Source organism: Pithys albifrons, chromosome 7 (assembly GCF_047495875.1).
Source record: "Pithys albifrons albifrons isolate INPA30051 chromosome 7, PitAlb_v1, whole genome shotgun sequence".
Lineage (NCBI taxonomy): Eukaryota > Metazoa > Chordata > Aves > Passeriformes > Thamnophilidae > Pithys > Pithys albifrons.
Genome location: NC_092464.1, coordinates 13,840,546 through 13,859,025, shown reverse-complemented (window position 1 = coordinate 13,859,025; position 18,480 = coordinate 13,840,546). Strand labels below are relative to the sequence as shown.

General features: G+C 37.2%; 1 long non-coding RNA gene across 3 annotated transcripts in view; it reads left to right on the top strand.

Annotated features, from left to right (window-relative positions):
- Window positions 1-18,480, top strand: part of LOC139674476 (uncharacterized) — a 204,013-nt gene that overhangs the window by 154,794 nt on the left and 30,739 nt on the right. For 2 of the 3 annotated variants that reach the window (XR_011698298.1, XR_011698297.1), the window contains exon 7: window positions 13,167-13,278. The exons of the other annotated variant lie outside the window; for it this stretch is intronic. This is a non-coding gene — a long non-coding RNA (uncharacterized lncRNA). The remainder of the gene's footprint in view (window positions 1-13,166; window positions 13,279-18,480) is intronic. 3 annotated transcript variants of the gene reach the window in all.

Here is an 18,480-nt window from a genome sequence, read left to right as displayed (position 1 = left end):
CTAATTTGGTTGAAACTTGAACGCATGGGAGAGTGTAGCTATTACCTCTAGCCAAACAGAAATGAGTCAACATGTTGATAGCTTGAATGAATAAGCAACTTTTAAAGAAAAAGTGTTAACATAAGACTCAAATTACCATTCCCACTGCTGTCTTTCACAAACCTGAAACTCCCCTTCTCACACTGTGAGAAAACTCTTGTCTTCCCTGCGTCTGTGTGGAATTGTGTGTGTTTGCAAGGGAACTGTAATCTACTTACCTTCTTATAAGAGTCTTATATATATTCTGAAATCCTTTAATCCTATGAAGCACAAACAACAATTACAAAGAAAGATCAGCACACTGCTTCTCACAGGTGAACACTGGATTGGGAATGAGGCATTGCTTAGTTGTTTGTTCATACACTAAGCCCAAAATTTCTCTGCTTGACTGCCATTTTAAAAGTTCACTGTGCTGGTTTCTGTGACATTTGTCTCCTACTTATTGGGAAAGAACCAGCAACTTTGTTCAGCATTAGTAACTTGGTCTGTATTTGAATCAGCTGTCACAGGAAAGTGGAGTTCAGCTGCAGCTGAATAAATGTATGTGTGCATAGTGGGGGAGGGATTCTTTCTCTGCTGTAGGAAAATGAAAATTTAAAAGAGTCTTTAAAGGTATTTTGACTGTGCTGTTGGCACATGCATGGCATATGAAATACTGGACACTTATACCAGTGCATGTTTCTAATTACAATCTCCTTATCATAAACAATTACCATTAAATGCAGTGCATGGTGAAGGGGGAGGAGGAAGAAACCTAGGTAGGATTGTTTGGAGCTGCATGAGTCTGTTTGCCTCAGGCTTAGTTAGCTGTCAGGAAAACCCCTGGAGCACCCAGAATTCACAGGCTTTACAGCTGATCATAATCAATAAAGGCAAAAGCCTAAGCCCGGAAAAGTGGGCAAATACGTGTTGTCCTCTTGACCATTGTGGGATAGAACTGTGTGCTGCTGAGTAATTGCGAAGAGGCATGGGGGTCAGAGACACACACTGGCTTTGGGCATCTGTAAGTGGTGCATGAAGCTCTGATCAAACCGAGGTGATCACTGTGTGAGGTGATGTCTGCTCTTCTGTGGTCAATAAGGATGTTTTGTTATTTGTGTCCTTTGGGTTCCTGTGTTTCTTTGTGTAGGGGCACAGGATGCTCCCTCAGGGAGGAAAAAGGCACAAAAGGTCAGGCTGCTGCTTGATGATTATCAGCTAGCAGCGTGGTTTGGCAGTGATCTCTACAGCTTCTGGCGAGAGACAGTATCACAGAAATAGCAGTGGCTGATGTTCATCAGTGTGAAAACTATCACCTGCTGTACCACAGCAAATCTATCTCACTTAAGATGGCTTTGGAGCAGACTTACAATGATACTATATTTGGTCAGTATATCTATTAAAGTGAGCTAGGTTCTGCTACAATTTGCTACCTGTAATGTATTGCTCCACGATTAGGCTTAATGTATTTTGGGGACTAAGAAATCTGATTCCCATTGTTAAATGTGCCAGTACAAAGCCTTTGTGGGTACAGTGTTAAATACTGTAAGAGTACAGGTTTCTTCACAATGTGATCTAGACTCAAGGTTTATACTGAAGTTAATATGGCTTACCTAACTAATACATCAGGTGAGGATGCTGCTGCCTAAGCAGTCTGCACAGTATAATGTTTCAGCATACGTCGGGTGATTTATTTGAGCTTAACATGCTGGGAGCTATGGTAAACTTCATTATGTCTTCTCTTTCAAGAATGCACATAGGGCCAGTAATGACAGAGCAGGTGATAAAAGTTTGTCATGTGTTCAAGACTTGCTCAATAGAATCACTATATAAATATGCCCTTTATGGTCTCGCTGTTTGCATACTTCATGTCTTCACTTCTGTGCTGCTGATAGAGGAGAATTATAAGGAGTGAAAATAGTATTGCTGATTTGAGATAAAAAGAAGTGGATACCAGCTCAGGCAACTGATGCTTTGTAATGCCAGAGGACAGGTGGATCAATACTTGGTACTGTGGATCTCCAACAGTTACTGGAAGCATTATTTTAAATCTCTTTCTGTATGTGTGGAAAGGTGTTAGATCCCTTAAAAAAAAGAAAGATTTACATGTTTTGACAGGTAATTATAACATTTCTGTTTTACTAAATGACTGGTCTCCATTCCTACAAGGAATTCTGCTCTTTTGTCTTCTCACATGGGCAGATCACTTTCTGATGCTCTGTATTAGTCTGTTCTCAGTGGATTGACATTTGGGTGATTTTAAACAAGGACAGGAGTCTGACCTCAGCTGAACAAATCCTGCAGCCCCAAGTATCTGTGTACTCGACTGACTGAGCTTATCTTTATGTCATGTACTCCCGTTCATCACTGCAGGTCATATGTTTTCTTAGCATTTCTGCCTCTCCCCATCCAGACAGGGTGGGTTTGCAGACAATTCGTTCTCTACCCTCCTGTCACAATGTCTGTCCTCAGAAAGACTGGCAGGATTGAAACCTTGCTGATGTGGAGAGTTTGCTTCAGACCTGTTCCTTAGGAAAGCTAAGCATGCAAAAATATGAATTTAGGTGGGGCTTCATTCTTATCAGCTTTTTTAAGAAGAATGAAAAAGATGACAGTGGAAATTGCAAGGAAAGGCAAATCAAATATGGAGAAGATCGTAGCCAGCTCTCATTCAACACTCAGTGATTGTGATTTTGACTGATTTAATTGAATAGTAATTTACTGAGTCAGACTCCTTGGTTCCTTGAGAAAAGAACTTGCAAAAAATTAATGTTGCATCATTTGATACTATGTAGATAATGACTATAGACATGTAGGTGGTTTTGAACAGTCACTATTCCTTGTGAGTGTAATAGGCAGCATTCTACCTATCTTAAGCCAAATCTTTGCTCCTGTCTGAAGACAATAGCCATTCTTTTTTTTTTTTTTTTTTTTTTTTTCCCTGGGAGCAGTTTCTAAAGGAAGACATTTCTTGTTTTATCTTCTTTCCTGGAATAGTTGGGCTGTCATACACAGTTGGAATGGTGGTCAGCTGCCTTCCAATTCTTCAAAGAATCTCTGTTATAGGGACCCAGCAGAGATAAAAATTACTTCCTTAACCTCTAACAAGTGCCTTTAGTGCCATGATAAAAAGCATTTGCCATGAAGTTCAAACTTGTTGCATGAGCTGTGATATAACTTCTTTAACTTTTCTCATGATAAATATGTATTTTAAATTAAGAAATACAAGGAAAAGAGAAGAAAGTAAAGTCTTGGAGAAAGCTTGAATGAGTATCTGCCATTTTCCTCAGGATTTTTAAGAATAAAAAGTCTATTGCAACAGGGTTCTTGGTAAATATACTGGAAAAGCAGGGGAATAAAAGAACCAACTGAGTATGTGGAAAAAACCAGTTCTACAGTCACCAACTCTTCAATGGAGTTTCCTTCTGGACAAACTGGTAAATAGTTCTAACCAAAATGTGCTCTTTAAAAGCCTTTTTGTTTTTTTTTTTTTTTTGTTTTTTATTTAAATTTGTTTTTTAAAGTTATCTTACTAATATAGAAAAAGAAAAAAGCATTTGGGAAAAAACTCACAACAGAACAACACTCAGACCAAATATTTCTCACCTGCAACACTGCAACCAGCTCTGACTGTATGTGTGGAAATCAGGGATTTTATAGGCACTTCATAGCTTTTTTTAAAGGGGGACTTTAAAGTTTTCCTTGTCTAATCTTTAAGTGCATGAAAGACTAATGCTGGAATATACTGTGAGCTTGTTCTTAATGTGTTTGTATTTTATATCAATATCCTGGTGAGTCTTTTGCTAAGAGGCGTTGATTTAAATGAGAACAAAATTTAAAACTTTGGCTTAAGTGTTCATTTGTCTTAGTTTCTCCAGGGCTTTTTCTTTTGCCTGATCCAACTCACCTCCCTTTTTTTTCCCCAATATTTCTGTCTTACTCATATCCTGACATGGAGTTAATGGTAGCACAAGCTAGAATAATTTTCTAGCTCTTTGTAAGCTCTTGGTAGTTATTAGAGGACCAGACAGCTTTAACCTGAACCCACAAGTAATCACTCAGAGTCAGGGAGTCTGAGAGTGCTGTCTTTTCATTCAAAATTGTGTAAAATAAGCTACTGCATATTGTTACAATCTGTGCCAACTGCTGCTGTTAGAGACTATTACAAGAACCATTCCTTCCAAAGGACACTCTTAGATTTGAGATGCGAATTTGTGGTTTTTAAGATTCTTTTTGGCTGTATTAGTCGTCTGCTTGTAATCTGTTGAGATAAAAGGGTATAATAAACAGTGAATATTTCACTGAAATTCTGTTTGCGTAAACTTTTCAATATTTCTCTAGAATTGACAAAAAATCTGTCTTCAATGTTATAATTAGAAAATAAATCCATAACTTTTATCTATACCATAGCTATTTGTAAAAGAAGAATTAAGTTAATTAAAATACAATTAATTTTCCTTAAATTTATTTTGATTTTTTTTAATCTACCTTAGTAAAAATGTGCTTTGAAAACTGTTGACTAAAAATAAACTTAAAATTTGGTAGTCCTATGGTTGTCTTCTCTCTTAGATATAAATATGCTGAGGATTTATTCATTTGAGAGACCAGAAGTACCAGCAGAAGATGTAACATCTTGAAATGGAAAAGCCCATTGTCTAGTTCAAATTTTCCCCTAATTGAAAAATTTTCAAAATGTGCATATTACAATAGTTCTGGAGCAATAAAAACATCTGGACTTGTTTGGAATGAATAACAATTTCAGAAGTTAACCAAGTTCAAGGACATTCTTATCTACTTTACAGTTCCAGCCACAATTTCACATAGATCTGTTGCTTGATACAGCTGACATCTCAAAACATATTTCTGACCACTGTGAGGCCAATTGTCAAAGTTCACACATGAAACCCCCTCAAGTGCAATGCACACTACAGTAGTCTTCAGCTGAGTTAGTTTTGGTGTGGGAGGAATGTAGCCTTTTCACTACGGTGGGATTTACTTCATTGCTAGGCTGTTTTTTTCTTCTGGGACCTACTGAGGCCTCTTTTCTAAGGCATAACTCCTGTGGGGAGTAGAACCGAACATTTGCTTAAGTCAGGAGTGCTAAGAGATGGAGGAATTACTACAACATACCCAGGAGAGTCACAAATTAGCAACTGCAAAACATGACAGGTCTCAGCTCTCCATTATAAAGCTTGGAGATGTAACCCTGGCAAGGAAATTAGTCTTTCTAGAGACTGGTTTATAACTTGTAGAGTACTGAGATAGCTGATGGAAGGAAACTTTACAGACCAGCCCCAGTATGGTGCACAGCACAGATGGCTTGCTTTCTCCATGAATGACTGGTGTGTCTTTGAAGCTGTCAGAATCTGTGTTAGAAAAATTCCAAGCTCAGTGGCAGCACTTCTGTGTACCGCTATGACTTGCATTTGTCAAAGCTTGTCTCCAAGCAGTGGAGGCAGCTCAAAATTTCCATCAGCAGCACAGAACATAAATATTATAATATTATAAATACCAATACACTGTATCTTATAGCTTTTGGCCCATATTTATGCTGAAGGTAGCATACAGGGCACAGAATATTACAAGTATCTGTCAACATGCTGAGAGTATTATTATTAATAATTTTATTACCATGAGTGTCAGTCAGACAAGTTCCTTTCTGGTTTATCTTCCTACCATACCCTCTTTGTTATTTCTTTGGATCAAAATTCACAAAGAGAGAAGAGATCTGTGATGTCAGTGTTGGTAATTTCAACCTCACCCTAACAATGAAGGTTCTCTTGTTTCAAGCAGCTAGGTTGTTGTCTTTTTCCTTGCTTTGGATACTCAGCCCATGATTTGAGAAATCCAAATGCCTGTGCAAAGCTTTGGTGGATGGTAACCTACTACTTTGTGGTATAATTTCCTGAAGGTAAGTAGTAAATTATTCTGTTAGGCAGTTAAAAATGGTGCAAGAAGCCTATTAATGTTATCACATTAACACTAGCCAAAATGTCTCCACCTGAAGCTGTATATAGAAATGAAAATCAAAGACTAAGTAAAATATAGGAGACATCACTGAATGATAGATTTACAATGACTGTCTTGGATAGCTTTCTATGAGATTTAAAGCCAATGAATATATTTTATCTGATTGTAAGTTTTCCAGGAAAATAAAAGCTATGCATACAGTGTGAGCTCCATCAGACTTTATCAACTCTTTTTGGCATAGTTACGAGTTCTTTTTCTCCTACCTGATAAATACCACAGTAATTTCTGTGACCAGAACAGTAGGCATTTTGATTATTTGCTATCAGTTGACAGTTATTTCCTGCTACTGAAAGATTTTTGCCCAATAAGTTTTTAGAAAGTAGGTACAGAAATCCTTGTTTTGGAGTTTTCATTATGCTACTGAAAGCCTCCAAGAACTGAAAATAAAGAGTTTTCTAAGTTCTTGCTGAGAGATCAGCACAGCTATGACAAAAGGATATGTAGAACCAGAGTGCAGGATTTGAGCCTATTGACAAGAGTGACATATGTTTTTATCCTTAATTCTTGTTCTTATCTGAAATTTCTACATTAATGAATTTAAAATATTTTACTTGAATTTCTATTCAACAAGTCCCTATGTCTCAAAACAAGTGCCAGACAAGGTACAATACTTTGTGGTAGTCTTACCAGGGAAAAGATAAAATATTTTCATAGTTTTATAATTGACTGAACTTTTTCACCTTTGAAAGCAGATATATCATGTGAAGAATTCAACTAATTTACTAGATAAAGAGTTCAAGGATGGGCTGATAGTTGTCATACTGTATCTTTTTTGTGGCTGGATGTAGACATTCAGTGCTGCTTTACCAAATTACATTTAAAAGGTATATGTAGTTTCTAGGTGCCAATGGCTTTGACTGAGAAATAAGCCTTGGGTCTGGAGATTTAGGAACAGTGATGTTTTAAAATGTATCTCAGCCTATATTTATTTCTGATCCCAGCCCATAAAATAGTTAATTACATATTCAGTTTATATTTCTGTAAGTCAGAAGACTGTTGTATCACCATATTAAAATCCAGGTGTCAAGTGGCTGGGCTGTCTCCTACTGATACAGGTAAGGCTCCCCATCATCTTCTTCCTGCAGCAGGCCTGCAACTTGATGTGTCCTTGTGAGCTCTCACCCATGCTTGAGTTCAGTTCTTGCTGGAGATGTCTCAGGTTGTTTTTTTGGAAACTACTCAATTCCTTGTAACAATAGACAGTGGGAAGGGAATGGGGAAAGAGGAAGGAAATAAAAAAGAAGAAGCTGGTAGGAAGCCAGTTTCTCTTATACCTGCTGCTGATCAGGCAATGAGAAAGTATTCACTGTCACCAAGCTCTAGGGCAAGCAGCAAAAGTTCTCTACTATGCAAAACATAACATCAATCTGATGGTACAGTAAACTGATTTTTCTGTGTGACTTTCTTCTGTGGCCAGGTTTAGGTGGGAGTATTTCTTAAACATGAAAGGTGCAGTCACAAGAAAGAAGAGAGGGGAAATTTGAAATGAATATAGACTTTGTTCATCAATTACACGGCTGAGCACATCTGAAATTCAGGAGGCCTCTTGATTGCAGACAGTTAAACACAAGATGTTTTGATTGATGGCACTTTCATAGGATTTTCTACATAGTCTGTAGCCCCAAGTGTTGAGAAGTCAGAGGCCAAGTTCTCAAGGATCATAGGATGGCTGAAGAATCACTCTTTCAATATAATAGGTTAATTGTTTAGGTATAGCAAGTAATTATTTTGAAAACTACTTTCAACTAAGTAGGTTATTTTTATATTTATACTTTTTAATCTTATGGAATCACATTTTTGTGTTTTTCCTTCTAATCTACCAGTTCATCAGCAGAAGAGACTGCAGAGGTTTTTACTGGTCATTTCAGTAACACTTGAATGTTTTCAGTGGGGAAGGAATATGCTTGGGTAAAAAGGAATATTCTTTCAACTGGAGTAGTACTTTGAGTGAGGGTGAATTGGTTTTGTTTCTACATGTTTTTTTCTCAGTGATGCTATACTAATAAAAGTATACTGTTTTTTTGTATTTTTGAAAAATGGCAAGTCAGGGATAGGTTTGCTTTTAGTATCTGAATCGGAGTGAGCAGATTTGAACTGTTAACCCCTTAGAATGACACAGACATGAAAGGGATGTGTGTATCCTTTCACTGTGCTGAGATATCAGGATAATTATCCAACATACGGTTCCCTCTCAGTGCTTTTCAGTGCATTTTGAATGAAGAGACTGTGAGGATAGCTGATTTTAATCTGAGAATCCACTTTAAAGGGGCTCAGGAGATTCAGTGCTAATAGAGGAGCTAAGTGATACAGAAGTATTACTTACTCCTGAAATGGAAAGATGAAAATGAGAATCCTTAGATAATGTAGGGTGGAAATAGATACCTGCTGATCTTCCCCCAGGCTCAAAAAAAAGACTGAATGAAGAGTATGGAAGGAAGCTGATGTCATATAGGACTGTCCTTTATTGACTTTTTTCATTCATTCCAGTGGACATGAGCTCCATATTTTAACTCTGAGAATACTGAAGAACTATTAAATCCCGTATAAGGGGAAATTGGGTCTTTCTGATGAAACTGTGGATCATACAGTGGAGTGCAACAGGCTAGTAATGATGAATGCTTAGATACAGCTTGTGTGTGTTTCAGTGTCTGCGGCTTTTTATATCTGTATGTTCTTTCACACCATTCTAACCCCTTCTTTTGGGCTTTTAGGCTTCACCTATCTTAATGTTGCATCCAAGAGATGGGTCAGATTCTTACTGTAACTCTTGGGAAGCAGTATAATATAAACAGAACATAACAATAACTTACCAGAAAAAATAATGCAATTGGAGTAGCTTAACTTTGCTCCTCTTTGCTTTCCTTTGCTGTTGTGTTAATACAATAGAGTTACTACATTGTACTGCCTCTCCAAGAACAGTACTATCTCCAAATTGACTTTGATCAGATTGATACCTATTGAGGATCAGCGTTTTGGTTTTATAGAATAGAAAACCACAAGTAGCTCTGAAAATCTAAAAATAATGGCTCAGTTAGGAAAGAGATACATAACTTTTATTTCTAACATGACTTCTAACATTTTCCCCAAATTTTCCATCTACTATGTCCATCCCTCTCAAATCTCAAATGAGCAGCACCTGCATGCTAATATTCTGCTATCCCAAATACTGTGTTTCTTGCCTTTATTTGAATTGTGTGCTCTGCTTTGGGAAATACACAATGCAAACAAGGTCTGTACTGTTATTCAGACAGGAATATAACTGTTGTAGCTAGAATGCAGTAACAATAAAAGATGAGCTAGGTACATAATGATGAAACCTTTAGCTACCTAATAATGAAAGAATGGGAGAAGATTTATGAGAGAGGAGGGAAACAAATGAATAAACCTTTTCTAGCAGATCACAAATAAAACTTTTTGTGATCAAATAAAGAAATAGTTTTTCATGAGAAAGAGTAGCAAAGAGAATACTGAAATTAACTAGATGATCTTTAAGGTCTCTTCCAATCAAAACCATTTTATGTCTATAATTATATGTTTTCTCAGCCCATTTTAGTACAGGAACTAAGGGATTACTCACATTTGCTGCTTCAGTTCCAATGTGGTACCAAAGGATTGGATTTTTTTAGGCTCAGAAGGTTAGGAATCTGACAGTATTAGGGATCAGTTAAAGAGTGGTTTTTTTTTCCTAAATAGCATTTCTGGAACTGAAGTCCCCTATGAAGCATGAGTTCTGAGCTTGTGTCTTTATTTCCAGTTCTCCTGTGATGTAGGCAGTAAAATGTTTCTTTGAATGCTTGTCCTTTGTTGAGTGCAGCATGGAGACGTTTGAGACTCAACAGTCTCTTGTGTTTACAGAAGCAGCCACTTCCCCACTGCATGCTGTCTAGGAATTACCACGCTAGTCAATTTTGGGTAAATTTGCAAAGTGGTGCACAGGGAGTCACACAGTTAAATCCCACTGATGTTAATGGGAGTCATGCAGCTAAATCCCTGCACATTGCTTTGTAATTTACCTCTTTGTGTTTCTCAAACCTTCTGGCTCATGACTAATTTGCGTCTCTTATAGAAAAGCTCTAACGTGTTTTGGTAGTATATGGAATGGGCACAGTCTATCATTCACACTTTATCTGCCATATAAATATAATGTGCAAAGTACAGACATTCTCTGTAGTGATTGATGTCTTCATATATGACTTGAAGTTAGCATCACTCACTCTAGTCCTCAGAACCTCAACTTCTTTAAGAGAGAAAATAATACCACTGAAATTTTTGAAAGCTAAACCAAGTAAAAAAAGTAAATATATATATTTTTAGTGAAATCGTAACAACTTGAGATTTTGCTTGAACAATTCTGAAAATGCTTTTTACTTACTCTTCAGAATGTCTTAGGTTAGACTTTCTAAATTAATTTCATTTTTTCTGAAGGGAAATGCATTTAGATTCATTTGTATGAAGATAAAAATGCAAAGAATTAGCCAGTGTTTCTAAAAATAAGGTTAACTAATGGTGAAATGGCACAATGCAGGCTTGAAAATCCTGTGCCCCTGTGCATATTTAAGTCTTTGTATTGTGGTAATGAGTATCATTAGGCATATTTACTCTACAACAGGATATGATGCAAAGCTGGTCCAGCTAGACATAAGATTTCCAAAATGTCCCTACCATGGATAGCCATGCAGGTATCAAAAGTAAAACAGCCATGTTGATAGAATTGTGCACCCATACTAGTGAGCTCTGTCTCCAAAGAAGTTTATTAATTCAGTTGCACCACTCTGCTGATGAGACAACACAGCTTCTGGTTCAAGAGCTGGCCCAGGTAGCACTCTCCAAAGACTCTTAACACCACCCTTCATTGTATGGTGAAGGCATGCCAGTAGAAACACTCATGAGATAATAAGGGACTCTATCGTCTATGTAAGGTTTGGATGATTCCCAGTAAGTGGGGCTTAAAACTGCACCATGAATGCTGAGAGGAAAAAGAAAATATTGCCTCATTTACACTGCTGACTCACCCACTGAATGGAAAATAAGTTATGAAATCATGTAATTCAAGACCCTGTCAACAGACATATATGCAGAGCAGCTAATTGAGGTGGAATAGGCAACCTGAAATAGAGATCCCAAAACTGCCCTGTTGGTCACTGTAAGGTCTGAGGCATACAGTTGTGCAACATAGGTCAAGCTGGTAAATCTACTACTACCTATAGGTCTACCAGGGTAGTTATCATTTAGACCAGACATAAAATTACAGAACCATAGAATAGTTTGGATTGGAAGGGACCTTTAAAGATCATCTAGTCCAACACTACCACCACGGGCAGTTACATCTTCAACTAGATCAGATTGTTCAAAGCCACATCCAAACCAATCTTGAATATTTCTTGTGATGAGGTATCCAGAATTTCTCTGGGCAACCTGTTCCAGCATCTCATCACCCTCGTTCTAAATAAATTCCTTCATTGTACCAAATCTATGTCTACTCTCTTTCAGTTTACAGCCATCGTCCCTTGTCCTGTCACTACAGGCCCAGGTAAAAAATCTCTCTCCCTCTTTCTTATATCTCCCTTGACTGCAAAAAAGTCTCCTTGGAAGTAATGGAGGTAGTATGTGCCTGTATCAGAAGGTTTCCATGTGTTTACTACCAAAATCAATACTTTTTGTTTAGTTTTCGCTGGGCAGAAACATTTCTCTATTTTAATATACCTCCAGCCAGTCCTAACTCATCACCTCCTTGTCTAATCCTATCACGCCATTGTGTTAAATACCTCCCTGACGTCCGATCCCGTCAGATCTTGGAAGCTAAGAAGGGTCAGGCCTGGTTAGTACTTGGATGGGAGACCTTCTGGGAATACCGGGGGCTGTAGGTTCTAGTTTGAGGACTTTCCTGTCACTGTCACTGTCCAAGCTCACTCAGCTGTGGCAGATGAACTTTAGGAGGTAAAGGGTGGGGCCAGTTCCTCACACGCTGTGCCTCACCTAAAAAATCCACTGCACGGGCTTGAAGGACACACCCACATGGGTAGAACTCTTCCCAAATCTTCGTTCGCAAAGCCTGGCCATGATGATGATAAACAGATTTTCATCTTCAGCTGCACGTTGCTTGGGTTTCAGTGTGGAAGTGATGGGTGAAAAGCAGGAGTTTATGCACAGACTGCTTCCCTGCAGAGGCTCACATCAGCACCAGCAGATCAGTATTGTTTCCAGGACCATCCCTGCTTTTACCTGAAGTCCTAGACTATGTGGAGCAGTACACAAAGACTAGAGTAGACCCTTACAGTGTTTTTCTTCCATGTTTTCTAAAAAATAGTGTATGACTATGGACATTTTAGAAAGGCTCAGCATTGCCATAATCTTATAGGGAAGGCAGATTTGTAAACTTTGGTCTCTCCTTCTCGTGCAAACTCCCAGACTGTGCTTTAAAGTACAGAAGCAAAGACCTGTATCAAGAAGTCAATTGTACAAACATATTGACCTGGGAAAATAATTTATTTTAATTTATTTTTTCTCTTACTGTCACTCAAGGAAATTGATATATAGTTCTATCCCAGACTTCCTCCCTTTCATCTTTGTCCAGCCCTTCTTCCTCTCCCTCCATTCGATATGCAACTGTATGGATACTCTTAGCATGGAAAACACTGGCTGGTGTGATAAAATTCAGCAATAGAGGATTTTTATAGGAGGAAGTGAGGCAATTTTAGTCAAGATTAGTGCATCTCACCTTCGGATACTTTTATAATCAAATAAAACAGCAAAATTAAAAGCTAAAAAGAAGGTTATTAATCCAAGTAATGATCAATAAGTAGTGATAGCAGCTGTGGAAGTATCCTTGACAATTTGTTCCTGTGTGCAACCTAAACAAACCTTGATCAAATATTTTGGTGAGGGTTCAATTTTTCATGCTTTTGAGTCCATAATGAATGCAAAGTTTTGCTAACTGGATGGAGAAATTCTCTCTTTACCTCTTTTACTTAACAGGGTGCAATTGGTAGAATATATTGCTTGTACAGTGGTTTATAGTTCACACCATAGTTGCAATGTATATGGGAAAAAATTTATCTGTGCAACAGGAGCCCTGCTAATAGAGTCACAGCTATTTAATGTCCTTCTCCTCTCCACAGCCCTGTGTGTGGTGAAACTCACTCATGCTTTGGAGGAGGGATGATGTGAAGGCTACAAGACCTTGGCGAAAGCTGTGGAATGGTAGAGAACTACATGGAGTGGAGACTGAAGGTCAGCTGTGTAGCTGTGTTGTTTTGAAATGTGGGTTATCCAGAGCATAGCAAATAATGGGGAAAAGAGGGAAACAAATAGAATGAGTGATGAAGAGTTGAAAAGATAAGTTAAGGTTCATCTCAGCTAGTGCTGAAGGTGTCTGTAAATAGATGCGTCTTTCTGAATGAGTTACCCTAAACTCTCTTTCTAAATATACTGGAGGCAAATATGATCTTTGAGTTCTCTTTAAGAATAATTAGCATTACTCTTCTAGAGGTGTCTGTCTCCATTAACTGAAAGAAGTGTGAGCTACTCATCTCAGCTATGGGTGAGACTAATTTGTTTTCTTAGTATATTTTAAACTTAAAAATGATGATGGCTACAAAAGAATTGTTTGTTTGGGGTTTTTTAAGAAGTTTTAAAACTATGATAAACCTCCTAATTATCCTTTCTTTATAATATACCTACACTGTATTCCATGCTCTCACTTTGATTACCTACTAACGTGCTCAAAATGTCATATGATTTTTATACAGGAATAAGGGTGGAGGACAAGCAACTTTTTAGGTGGGGGTTAGAAGTTGTTTATAATTTAGTCTTATGAGAATGCATGTACATTTCTTTTGCCTTTGGAATTTGGAAGTCAGACTCTCATGTACTCCTACAGAGTGAAAAGAATGGTAGAATCTTTTATATTTGAATCAGAAAATGAATGGTAAATCTATTCCTGGCTTTATCTGGTTTAAAAAAGGTATGGGCATATGGGACTAGCCTTTCTCACAGTGTTTTGCTTTCTCTGTTTGTCAATGTGATATGGAGAAATATGAAGGAGTTTGACATATCTAGGGCCCACAAACATCTGGATAGAGCAGTCAGGGCTATTATTGCTCACCAAAACCTGCCTTCCATGTGTTATATTCTTCCACTTGGTCTCAGTCTTGCATCATGGGGCCTCAATTTGTTAATCTCTGCAGGCATCAAATCTATTCATAACAAGTGGTCTTGACTGACATGTGAGCAGCTGTGATAAACTGGAAGGAAAAAACTGTGACACAGACTGCTGACTGACTGTGCTTCTCAACATTGAGTCAGCTTGTTCTAACAGCAAAATCTGCTTTAAGAGAAAGAAACAGTAGGAATTTTACAAAATTCTGATTCAGTATGGTGAATAGAAAGGCAATCCTCTGATATGTTGTAGCCATGACAAAAAGCAAAAAAAAAAAGCCTTAAGATATTTGGATCACAGAGATTATAATATTCTAGTTTTAAGGACAAGTTATGATAAGATGTTTAAGCTGATATTAATAAATAATAATAACTATCACTGGAAAGGCGGACAACAAATCAGGGAAATTCAGAAAATAATTTCTTAAATGTGTCAGGAACAAACAATAGTTCAACAACTGTATCAGTGCAACTTGAGATAAGGGTAGTAATCACAACATTGAAAGGGAAATGTTCAACAAATATTTTTATTTATCTGTTCCTGAAGAAAAGCAGGATGATGTACTCCTATGATAAAGTATTAAGAAAATACTTTCTATTGAGCCAGCAGATAGGGAGGACCATAAACATAAACAATGGAAGTTAAATATTTTTCTGAAATCAGCAGGACTGGCATCGTTGGGTGCCAAAGGAGTCTGAATGAATAGACTGTTTTTCTTTCACTTGCAATTCTTGCAGCACTGAGGAGCTGCAAGAATCTTTCAGAAATAGTAAAACATGCTGCTGTGGATTAGTAATGAGAGAGAAGTCACTGTTCTTTGGCAAAACTGGGGTAAAGCCAACATAGAAAATAATAGGAGATAGTAAAAATGACATAATTAATAAGATTTTATGGAAAATAGAACATGTTAATTTAGAAATCTATTTAATCATATTGCAACAATACCTGATAAAAGTAATATGTCTAATGCAGGTGTCTCACTTGTGTACATATTTTAGTGAAGTGGTTGCTGAAGGCTGTGAGTACCCACTGATCTTCTCTATGTGATACTGGAAGGAGGTTGTATCTTTTGCAAAGCTATAGCAGGAGTTGTCAAGGTTTAAGCACCTACATCTGTATTCATACCAATTTTTATAAAAAATTAGTTGTTTAATAAGAGCTAATTATCGAGACTTCTACAGAGAGACACAGTTGCCTCCAGAAGACAATCTCATTCTATGATTTTCTGAACTAGGTTATGTAAAATGATCTGAAGGTGCACATCTTTACTTGCACAGGGATCCAGGACAACACTTTTAGTCTATGTATCCAATCTTAAGAGAGGAATCCAGCTTCTGACTTAGGCAGGATCTCCCCAGCTTCATAGGTACCTCCTCTAAAATAACCATGAAGATACAAACCGGAATCTTACGTTAAGTAGGTTGGACATCTGGATATTTCACAAGTTCCTCAGAGTTTTCTTTTCTAAATCAGGAAGTTTTGAGAAAATGTTCAAATACATTTTAGACACATGCTCCATCTCCCCACCCTTTTAGCAAAATAACAATGTTCATTGTATCCTAGAGTATTCAGCTCCATTTCACTGTATTTTTAGACTCATGGCTTTCAAATGGAAGGTATTTATAGGTTTGTCCAGCCACAAAAGAAGGAAAAAATGATGTAGACATTATACAGAAGTATGGAAACTGTCAAGAAGAAAAGAATGATTAGCATAATATAGTATTCTAAATTAAACTGAAGACTGGTTTACTGATAGATCTCAAAGTGTTTTGTGAGGGGATTCATCATCCTGTGATGCATTTGTAGGCCAATTGTTATTTAATACTCCTGTCAGCAATATGAAAGAAAGTATAAAATAAATGCTGGTAAGACATATATATCTCACAAAGACTACTAAAGAAGTTATTAATAGGATAAATAAATAACACAGATCAATGTGAATTTTTTGGCTGAGAAGCACTGAGAATATTGCTTTTGATACTGCCAAATAAAACATCACATCTGGAAAGGAAAGCCCCATGCCAAGTTTACAGTATGTCAGACAATGCTCTGGAAGTTAAGAAAAGTCTTCAAGACTCAGGTAAAGACCTGACTGAATATGATTTTACCATGATGCTACAAAAGAAGAAAAAGTCCTTGGATAAGACTAGAGAAGGTTTGGCAGGGACAGGGAATGGTATTCTGCAAATACAGTAAGTAACATGCCTGCCATAGCACTGAGTCCCATTAGTGCATATATGCTTTATAGAGGAGATTAACAGAAATGATGGAACTGGAAGAGCTACAATGATGATCCTCTGTCTCATAAGGATTTTATTGCATCTGCCAGTGTTTTCATGAGGAAGATGAAATTTCATCATAAAAATTGTCCTGATATGATCACAGTGATGTGAAGAAAGCTAAATGTAAGAAACTTCCCTAAAATTAAAAGATTGATGAATAAATGAGAAACAAACTGCAAACAGGAACAGTGAGAGTAAGTAAACATGGAGCTAATATTATGTAAATTGTGACAGTTATCACTAGGATTATTTTTAAGTGAAGAGTATGTGCCTTTTTAATAAGAGCTTTTATTCAGACAGACACTGTGGAATCACTGCAGAAATTACAAGGAGAAGACCTGCTCCCTTGATATGCAAATGTCAGATCAGATAATCACAACAGTTCTTCTAGGTTTCAGATGCAATAATATTCATAAACATTTTGTAAAGGATCATATGTTTTGAGTTACCTCTATCATTAACTGCTCTTCTCACTCTGAGACCTATGTTTCTCACCCAGTACAGTCCTTTGACAAGGTAAGGTTCTCATGTCAATATTAGATGAAAAAATATTTTTTCCCTGTATCTTATGTTGAGTCTTTGATTGTTCCTGTTAATTTTTCTGCACCCTATTCTTCCTACTGTAATAAAGAACACTGGATTTCTGGAGGGAAAATGAGATCTGTTATGTAGTAGTAAAACCTTCTCCAGTATTCACCTTCTCCAGAGTGAATTTAGTGAATTCCATAATGTGTTGTTTGGGACTAAGTTTAAGCAGTTTGTTCTTGCTCTTGCCCTTATTCAACATCAGTTTAGTAAAAACAGCAGACTCCCATAGGAAAAGGAAATATCCAGTGGGCTCTACTATAATTTTTATATATAAAAATCCAGAGTAAGGAATTTTAAAGAAGGATTTATGCAATAGAAGGTGTTACTACCATAGAAACACAGAAATTGTCAATGAGAAAAGAAGAAATTACAAAAATTACAAAAAAAAATTTCTGCTACAAGACATTAAATTAATGAATCTGAAGAAACTTATTCTCCTGAGACCAGGGTGAAATAGTTTCTTCAAGGCTGGTACCCAAAAGGAAAATGTGACTAAAAATATGATTAAAGTTCTCATTATTAAGAAGACATAAAATTAGTAGCAAATGCTCCAGCAGAGGACAGTTTAGGAATGATGACACAGATCACTGGAGTGAAAATGGTAAATAAAGTTACTATAATTTACAGATTGTTTGGCAGGGCTTCTTCTCCCAGGATATTGTATTTTTTAGATGAATCTTCATGGAGCCCCATCTGGTTTTGTCACCTTGGTTTTACATGAAGTCAAGAAGCTTCTCTGATCATTGACACAAATGTCTCCAGCACAGGAGGATTTTCAGATTGTCTACTCTGTCTTCTGCTCTGCTTTCTTTACATCCTCTGCAACTCTGAGGTTGAGAACTGATAAATACTGTAGTTGTCTACCTTTTACTCAGATTACCAGATGGTCATATTGAAAAAAAGCTCCTATAAAAGGTGATGGGTCACACTTAATTTTCTTGGGGTAAATCAAAGCAGAAAAGTCCTAGTTGAATTTAATCAGTCTGGTTATCTATTAATTTCCATGTGTTAATGCCAGCTGCTATAGTGCATAGTCTGTGCCATGAAACAAGGTATGGCTCTTTAGATGGGTGTTCACCTTTGCAGCACAGATTGGCAATCTGTTTGTTACCCTCAGTTTCTTTACAACTACTAAAATTATTGAAATTTGGCAATTACCTTCCAAGACTTTTACTGTGTGACTTTGTGGAGTGGCTAAAACAGCAGATGAAATAGAGCTGGCTACATTGCTCCTTAGCTCTTGACATGAGGTGTGTTGAAATTGTTTCTGCATTACCAGCACAAATGGATACTGGTTCAGGAAGGTGGCTCCTAAGTACTGTGGTGCTCCAAATCTCATTGCTCCTCATCTGTGTTCTGTCCTCAGGAAAAAACAAGCTAAATTCCAGTAAATATGACATTTTG